This window comes from Tasmannia lanceolata, unplaced genomic scaffold (genome assembly GCF_043159265.1).
Source record: "Tasmannia lanceolata isolate RefF3 unplaced genomic scaffold, GAP_Taslan_0.1 ptg000147l, whole genome shotgun sequence".
NCBI classification, from domain to species: Eukaryota; Viridiplantae; Streptophyta; class Magnoliopsida; order Canellales; family Winteraceae; genus Tasmannia; species Tasmannia lanceolata.
Window position 1 is genome coordinate 312,501 of NW_027518823.1, and position 7,500 is coordinate 320,000.

Sequence of the window (7,500 nt, forward strand, 5' to 3'; positions counted from 1 at the left end):
CCATTCCAGTGCCTATCCGGGGAAAACGCCCAAAGCATGCCCATTCCTTAGCCTATCCAGGCAAAAACGCCCAAAACCAGCACATTCCAGTGCCTATCCGGGCAAAAACGCCCTAAGCCTGCGCATTCCAGCGCCCCGCAGCATGCCACCCTCCTATAGGGTTTGCGCAACCAACCCGCCTAACCACCAGTGGCAACCAAAGGTGCTGTTAGCGACGACTTCTGAAGACGCAACGAGACGCGACGGGTTTGCGCCCAGACGCGACGAGGCGATGCGGGATCTGCGCCCAACCGTGCCTACACCCGCCGACTTGATGCGGGAGCTGCTGGCCCAAGCATGCCTAGCGTGCAAGGCCTGCGTGCAAGGCTAGTGTGCAAGGCTCGTGGGCAAGGCTAGTGCGCAAGGCTAGTGCCCAAGGTCTGTGTGCAAGGCTAGTGCCCAAGGCTAGTGAGCATGGCCTGTGTGCAAGGCTAGTGTGCAAGGCTTGTATGCAAGGCTAGTGTGCAAGGCTGGTGTGCAAGGCTTGTGGGCAAGGCTGGTGCGCAAGGCTAGTTCCCAAGGGTTGTGTGCAAGGCTAGTGCCCAAGGCAAGTGCGCAAGGCTCGTGCCCAAAGCTAGTGCGCAAGGCTTGTGTGCAAGGCTACTGCGATGGGCCAGTGCCCAAGGCTTGTGAGCAAGGCTTGTATGCATGGCTTGTGTGCAAGGCTAGCGTCCAAGGCTTGTGCGCATGGCTTGTGCGCAAGGCTTGTGTCCAAGGCTTTTGTGCAAGGCTCGTGCGCAAGGCTAGTGTGCAAGGCTTGTGCGCATTGGCAGGTAGCCCACCAGCATGCACGATCCAAATGCCACTCACGCGACAACACGGTGCCAAGCCGGGCATGGTGTGCACTCAAAACCAATCAACGGACAGAGGTCATGCGTCATGGGGGGGATCTAGCAAGGCCATGGGGAAGGTCATGGAGGACCTTGGAAGCAAGCGCAAGACGAGAGCGAATCGAACAAGGGGCCAGGACGGGGCCTTGTGCCCATGGTCTTCGCAAGACAGCGTCCAAGGCACCCGAAAGCCCAAGGGAACCCAAACCCGGCCGACACTTGCAATCGCACATGCTCTCTGCAACACACCATCAATGCCGCCCAACGGGGCCAGCACGAGCAGTCCTCCGCGGTCCCCTGGCCCTGCGCACGTTTGTCTTCGAAACCGAGCATCAATGCCACAGAAAGTGCCGGGGCGCCAGCTGGAGCCATCATCCGCGTTGCCATGGCTCGCTTGGCCTTGGCTTGCCAGGCCCCGACACGAGCAATCGCGCATTTTCTTTGCAACCGACCATCAATGCCGCCCAACGGGGCCAGCACGAGCAGTCATCCGCGGTCCCCTGGCCCTGCGCACGTTTGTCTTTGAAACCGAGCATCAATGCCACAGAAAGTGCCGGGGCGCCAGCTGGAGCCATCATCCGACGTGCCATGGCTCTGGTCCCATGGTCTTCGCAACCGAGCATTCGTGACACCCGCGGGGCCAGGACACCAACCCTTCCGACACGAGCATTCGCGCATGTTCTTTGGCCACACAACGGCGCCAGCACGAGCAAAATCATCCGCGGTGCGGTGGCCTTGCACGGCCTTTTGTCTTTGGAACCAACCATCAGTGCCACGGGAAGTGCCGGAGTCCCGGCATCCGCGGTGCCAAGTCATTGCGCCCTTGGTCTCTGCAGCGGGGCATGCCGGGCACTCCCAACCATTGCAAGCAAGCAAGCAAGCAAGAAAGAAAGTAAGTAAGTAAGTAAGTATTACATATAGGGGCGGGACATGCGGGGAGATCTGCGAAACGTGCATTACGGGGCACACGCGTACCTACCGGGGCATACCGACCCCTATTGGGGCACACGTGTGCATATCGGGGCATACCGGGCCTATCGGGGCACACGCGTACATACCGGGGCATACCGAGCCCTACTGGGGCACACGTGCGCATATCGGGGCGTACCAAGCCTATCGGGGCATACGCATGTATCCCAAGGCATACCGAGTCTATCCGGGCATACGCGTTCATACCGGGGCGTAACGGGCCTATCGGGGCATACTTGGGCATATCCGGGCAAAAAATGCCCAAAACTTGCGCAACCTTGGCAACCGTGGTCCATTCCTCTCTATATGCCTAGCCTTGCCAACCGTGGTCCATTCCTCACTATATGCCATGGCCTTGTGCCCATGGTCTTCCCAAGACAGCGTCCAAGGCCCCCGGAAGGCCAAGGGAGCCCAACCCAGCAATGCCCTGCTATGGCAAGCCAAGGCCAAGCATTCCGGTGCCTATCCGGGCAAAAATGCAATTCCTCTCTATATGCCTAGCCTTGGCAACCGTGGTCCATTCCCCACCATATGCCATGGCCTTGTGCCCATGGTCTTCCCAAGACAGTGTCCAAGGCGCCCGGAAGGCCAAGGGAGCCCAACCCAGCAATGCCCTGCTTTGGCAAGCCAAGGCCAAGCATTCCGGTGCCTAACCTTGGCAACCGTGGTCCTTTCCTCACCATATGCCATGGCCTTGTGCCCATGGTCTTCGCAAGACATCGTCCAAGGCGCCCAAAAGGCCAAGGGAGCCCAACCCAGCAATGCCTTGCTAGGACAAGCCAAGGCCAAGCATTCCGGTGCCTATCCGGGCAAAAACGCCCAAAGCATGCCCATTCCTTAGCCTATCCAGGCAAAAACGCCCAAAATCTGCACATTCTAGTGCCTATCCGGGCAAAAACGCCCACCAGCATGCCACCCTCCTATAGGGTTTGCGCAACCAACCAGCCTAACCACCAGTGGCAACCAAAGGTGCTGTTAGCGACGACTTCTGAAGACGCAACGAGACGCGACGTGTTTGCGCCCAGACGCGACGAGACGATGCGGGATCTGCGCCCAAGAATGCCTAGACCCGTCGACTTGATGCGGGATCAGCTCGCCCAAGCATGCCTAGTGTGCAAGGCCTGTGTGCAAGGCTAGTGTCCAAGGCTAGTGTGCAAGGCTCATGTGGAACGCTAGTGCGCAAGGCTAGTGCCCAAGGCTTGTGTGCCAGGCCCGTGTGCAAGGCTAGTGTCCAGGGCTTGTGTGCATTGCTTGAGTGCAAGGCTTGTGTGCATTGCTCGAGTGCATGGCTTGTGTGCAAGGGTTGTGCGCAAGGCTAGTGTGCGGGGCTTGTGCGCATGGCTAATGTGCACGGCTTGTGTGCATGGCTACCGTGCAAGGCTAGTTTGCATGGCTAGGGTGCAAGGCTCGCATGCGAGGCTAGTGTGCAAGGCTGCGTGCAAGGGAAGCGTGCAGGGCGAGTGTGCGAGGCCACTGTGCACGGCGCCAGCACTAGCGAGCCATCATCCGCGTTGCCATGGCTCGCTTGGCCTTGGCTTGCCAGGCCCCGACACGAGCAATCGCGCATTTTCTTTGCAACCGACCATCAATGCCGCCCAACGGGGCCAGCACGAGCAGTCCTCCGCGGTCCCCTGGCCCTGCGCACGTTTGTCTTTGAAACCGAGCATCAATGCCACAGAAAGTGCCGGGGCGCCAGCTGGAGCCATCATCCGACGTGCCATGGCTCGCTTGGCCTTGGCTTGCCGGGCCCCGACACGAGCAATCGCGCATTTTCTTTGCAACCGACCATCAATGCCGCCCAACGGGGCCAGCACGAGCAGTCATCCGCGGTCCCCTGGCCCTGCGCACGTTTGTCTTTGAAACCGAGCATCAATGCCACAGAAAGTGCCGGGGCGCCAGCTGGAGCCATCATCCGACGTGCCATGGCTCTGGTCCCATGGTCTTCGCAACCGAGCATTCGTGACACCCGCGGGGCCAGGACACCAACCCTTCCGACACGAGCATTCGCGCATGTTCTTTGGCCACACAACGGCGCCAGCACGAGCAAAATCATCCGCGGTGCGGTGGCCTTGCACGGCCTTTTGTCTTTGGAACCAACCATCAGTGCCACGGGAAGTGCCGGAGTCCCGGCATCCGCGGTGCCAAGTCATTGCGCCCTTGGTCTCTGCAGCGGGGCATGCCGGGCACTCCCAACCATTGCAAGCAAGCAAGCAAGCAAGAAAGAAAGTAAGTAAGTAAGTAAGTATTACATATAGGGGCGGGACATGCGGGGAGATCTGCGAAACGTGCATTACGGGGCACACGCGTACCTACCGGGGCATACCGACCCCTATTGGGGCACACGTGTGCATATCGGGGCATACCGGGCCTATCGGGGCACACGCGTACATACCGGGGCATACCGAGCCCTACTGGGGCACACGTGCGCATATCGGGGCGTACCAAGCCTATCGGGGCATACGCATGTATCCCAAGGCATACCGAGTCTATCCGGGCATACGCGTTCATACCGGGGCGTAACGGGCCTATCGGGGCATACTTGGGCATATCCGGGCAAAAAATGCCCAAAACTTGCGCAACCTTGGCAACCGTGGTCCATTCCTCTCTATATGCCTAGCCTTGCCAACCGTGGTCCATTCCTCACTATATGCCATGGCCTTGTGCCCATGGTCTTCCCAAGACAGCGTCCAAGGCCCCCGGAAGGCCAAGGGAGCCCAACCCAGCAATGCCCTGCTATGGCAAGCCAAGGCCAAGCATTCCGGTGCCTATCCGGGCAAAAATGCAATTCCTCTCTATATGCCTAGCCTTGGCAACCGTGGTCCATTCCCCACCATATGCCATGGCCTTGTGCCCATGGTCTTCCCAAGACAGTGTCCAAGGCGCCCGGAAGGCCAAGGGAGCCCAACCCAGCAATGCCCTGCTTTGGCAAGCCAAGGCCAAGCATTCCGGTGCCTAACCTTGGCAACCGTGGCCCTTTCCTCACCATATGCCATGGCCTTGTGCCCATGGTCTTCGCAAGACATCGTCCAAGGCGCCCAAAAGGCCAAGGGAGCCCAACCCAGCAATGCCTTGCTAGGACAAGCCAAGGCCAAGCATTCCGGTGCCTATCCGGGCAAAAACGCCCAAAGCATGCCCATTCCTTAGCCTATCCAGGCAAAAACGCCCAAAATCTGCACATTCTAGTGCCTATCCGGGCAAAAACGCCCACCAGCATGCCACCCTCCTATAGGGTTTGCGCAACCAACCAGCCTAACCACCAGTGGCAACCAAAGGTGCTGTTAGCGACGACTTCTGAAGACGCAACGAGACGCGACGTGTTTGCGCCCAGACGCGACGAGACGATGCGGGATCTGCGCCCAAGAATGCCTAGACCCGTCGACTTGATGCGGGATCAGCTCGCCCAAGCATGCCTAGTGTGCAAGGCCTGTGTGCAAGGCTAGTGTCCAAGGCTAGTGTGCAAGGCTCATGTGGAACGCTAGTGCGCAAGGCTAGTGCCCAAGGCTTGTGTGCCAGGCCCGTGTGCAAGGCTAGTGTCCAGGGCTTGTGTGCATTGCTTGAGTGCAAGGCTTGTGTGCATTGCTCGAGTGCATGGCTTGTGTGCAAGGGTTGTGCGCAAGGCTAGTGTGCGGGGCTTGTGCGCATGGCTAATGTGCACGGCTTGTGTGCATGGCTACCGTGCAAGGCTAGTTTGCATGGCTAGGGTGCAAGGCTCGCATGCGAGGCTAGTGTGCAAGGCTGCGTGCAAGGGAAGCGTGCAGGGCGAGTGTGCGAGGCCACTGTGCACGGCGCCAGCACTAGCGAGCCATCATCCGCGTTGCCATGGCTCGCTTGGCCTTGGCTTGCCAGGCCCCGACACGAGCAATCGCGCATTTTCTTTGCAACCGACCATCAATGCCGCCCAACGGGGCCAGCACGAGCAGTCATCCGCGGTCCCCTGGCCCTGCGCACGTTTGTCTTTGAAACCGAGCATCAATGCCACAGAAAGTGCCGGGGCGCCAGCTGGAGCCATCATCCGACGTGCCATGGCTCGCTTGGCCTTGGCTTGCCGGGCCCCGACACGAGCAATCGCGCATTTTCTTTGCAACCGACCATCAATGCCGCCCAACGGGGCCAGCACGAGCAGTCATCCGCGGTCCCCTGGCACTGCGCACGTTTGTCTTTGAAACCGAGCATCAATGCCACAGAAAGTGCCGGGGCGCCAGCTGGAGCCATCATCCGACGTGCCATGGCTCTGGTCCCATGGTCTTCGCAACCGAGCATTCGTGACACCCGCGGGGCCAGGACACCAACCCTTCCGACACGAGCATTCGCGCATGTTCTTTGGCCACACAACGGCGCCAGCACGAGCAAAATCATCCGCGGTGCGGTGGCCTTGCACGGCCTTTTGTCTTTGGAACCAACCATCAGTGCCACGGGAAGTGCCGGAGTCCCGGCATCCGCGGTGCCAAGTCATTGCGCCCTTGGTCTCTGCAGCGGGGCATGCCGGGCACTCCCAACCATTGCAAGCAAGCAAGCAAGCAAGAAAGAAAGTAAGTAAGTAAGTAAGTATTACATATAGGGGCGGGACATGCGGGGAGATCTGCGAAACGTGCATTACGGGGCACACGCGTACCTACCGGGGCATACCGACCCCTATTGGGGCACACGTGTGCATATCGGGGCATACCGGGCCTATCGGGGCATACCGGGCCTATCGGGGCACACGCGTACATACCGGGGCATACCGAGCCCTACTGGGGCACACGTGCGCATATCGGGGCGTACCAAGCCTATCGGGGCATACGCATGTATCCCAAGGCATACCGAGTCTATCCGGGCATACGCGTTCATACCGGGGCGTAACGGGCCTATAGGGGCATACTTGGGCATATCCGGGCAAAAAATGCCCAAAACTTGCGCAACCTTGGCAACCGTGGTCCATTCCTCTCTATATGCCTAGCCTTGCCAACCGTGGTCCATTCCTCACTATATGCCATGGCCTTGTGCCCATGGTCTTCCCAAGACAGCGTCCAAGGCCCCCGGAAGGCCAAGGGAGCCCAACCCAGCAATGCCCTGCTATGGCAAGCCAAGGCCAAGCATTCCGGTGCCTATCCGGGCAAAAATGCGATTCCTCTCTATATGCCTAGCCTTGGCAACCGTGGTCCATTCCCCACCATATGCCATGGCCTTGTGCCCATGGTCTTCCCAAGACAGTGTCCAAGGCGCCCGGAAGGCCAAGGGAGCCCAACCCAGCAATGCCCTGCTTTGGCAAGCCAAGGCCAAGCATTCCGGTGCCTAACCTTGGCAACCGTGGTCCTTTCCTCACCATATGCCATGGCCTTGTGCCCATGGTCTTCGCAAGACATCGTCCAAGGCGCCCAAAAGGCCAAGGGAGCCCAACCCAGCAATGCCCTGCTAGGGCAAGCCAAGGCCAAGCATTCCGGTGCCTAACCTTGGCAACCGTGGTCCTTTCTTCACCATATGCCATGGCCTTGTGCCCATGGTCTTCGCAAGACATCGTCCAAGGCGCCCAAAAGGCCAAGGGAGCCCAACCCAGCAATGCCTTGCTAGGACAAGCCAAGGCCAAGCATTCCGGTGCCTATCCGGGCAAAAACGCCCAAAGCATGCCCATTCCTTAGCCTATCCAGGCAAAAACGCCCAAAATCTGCACATTCTAGTGCCT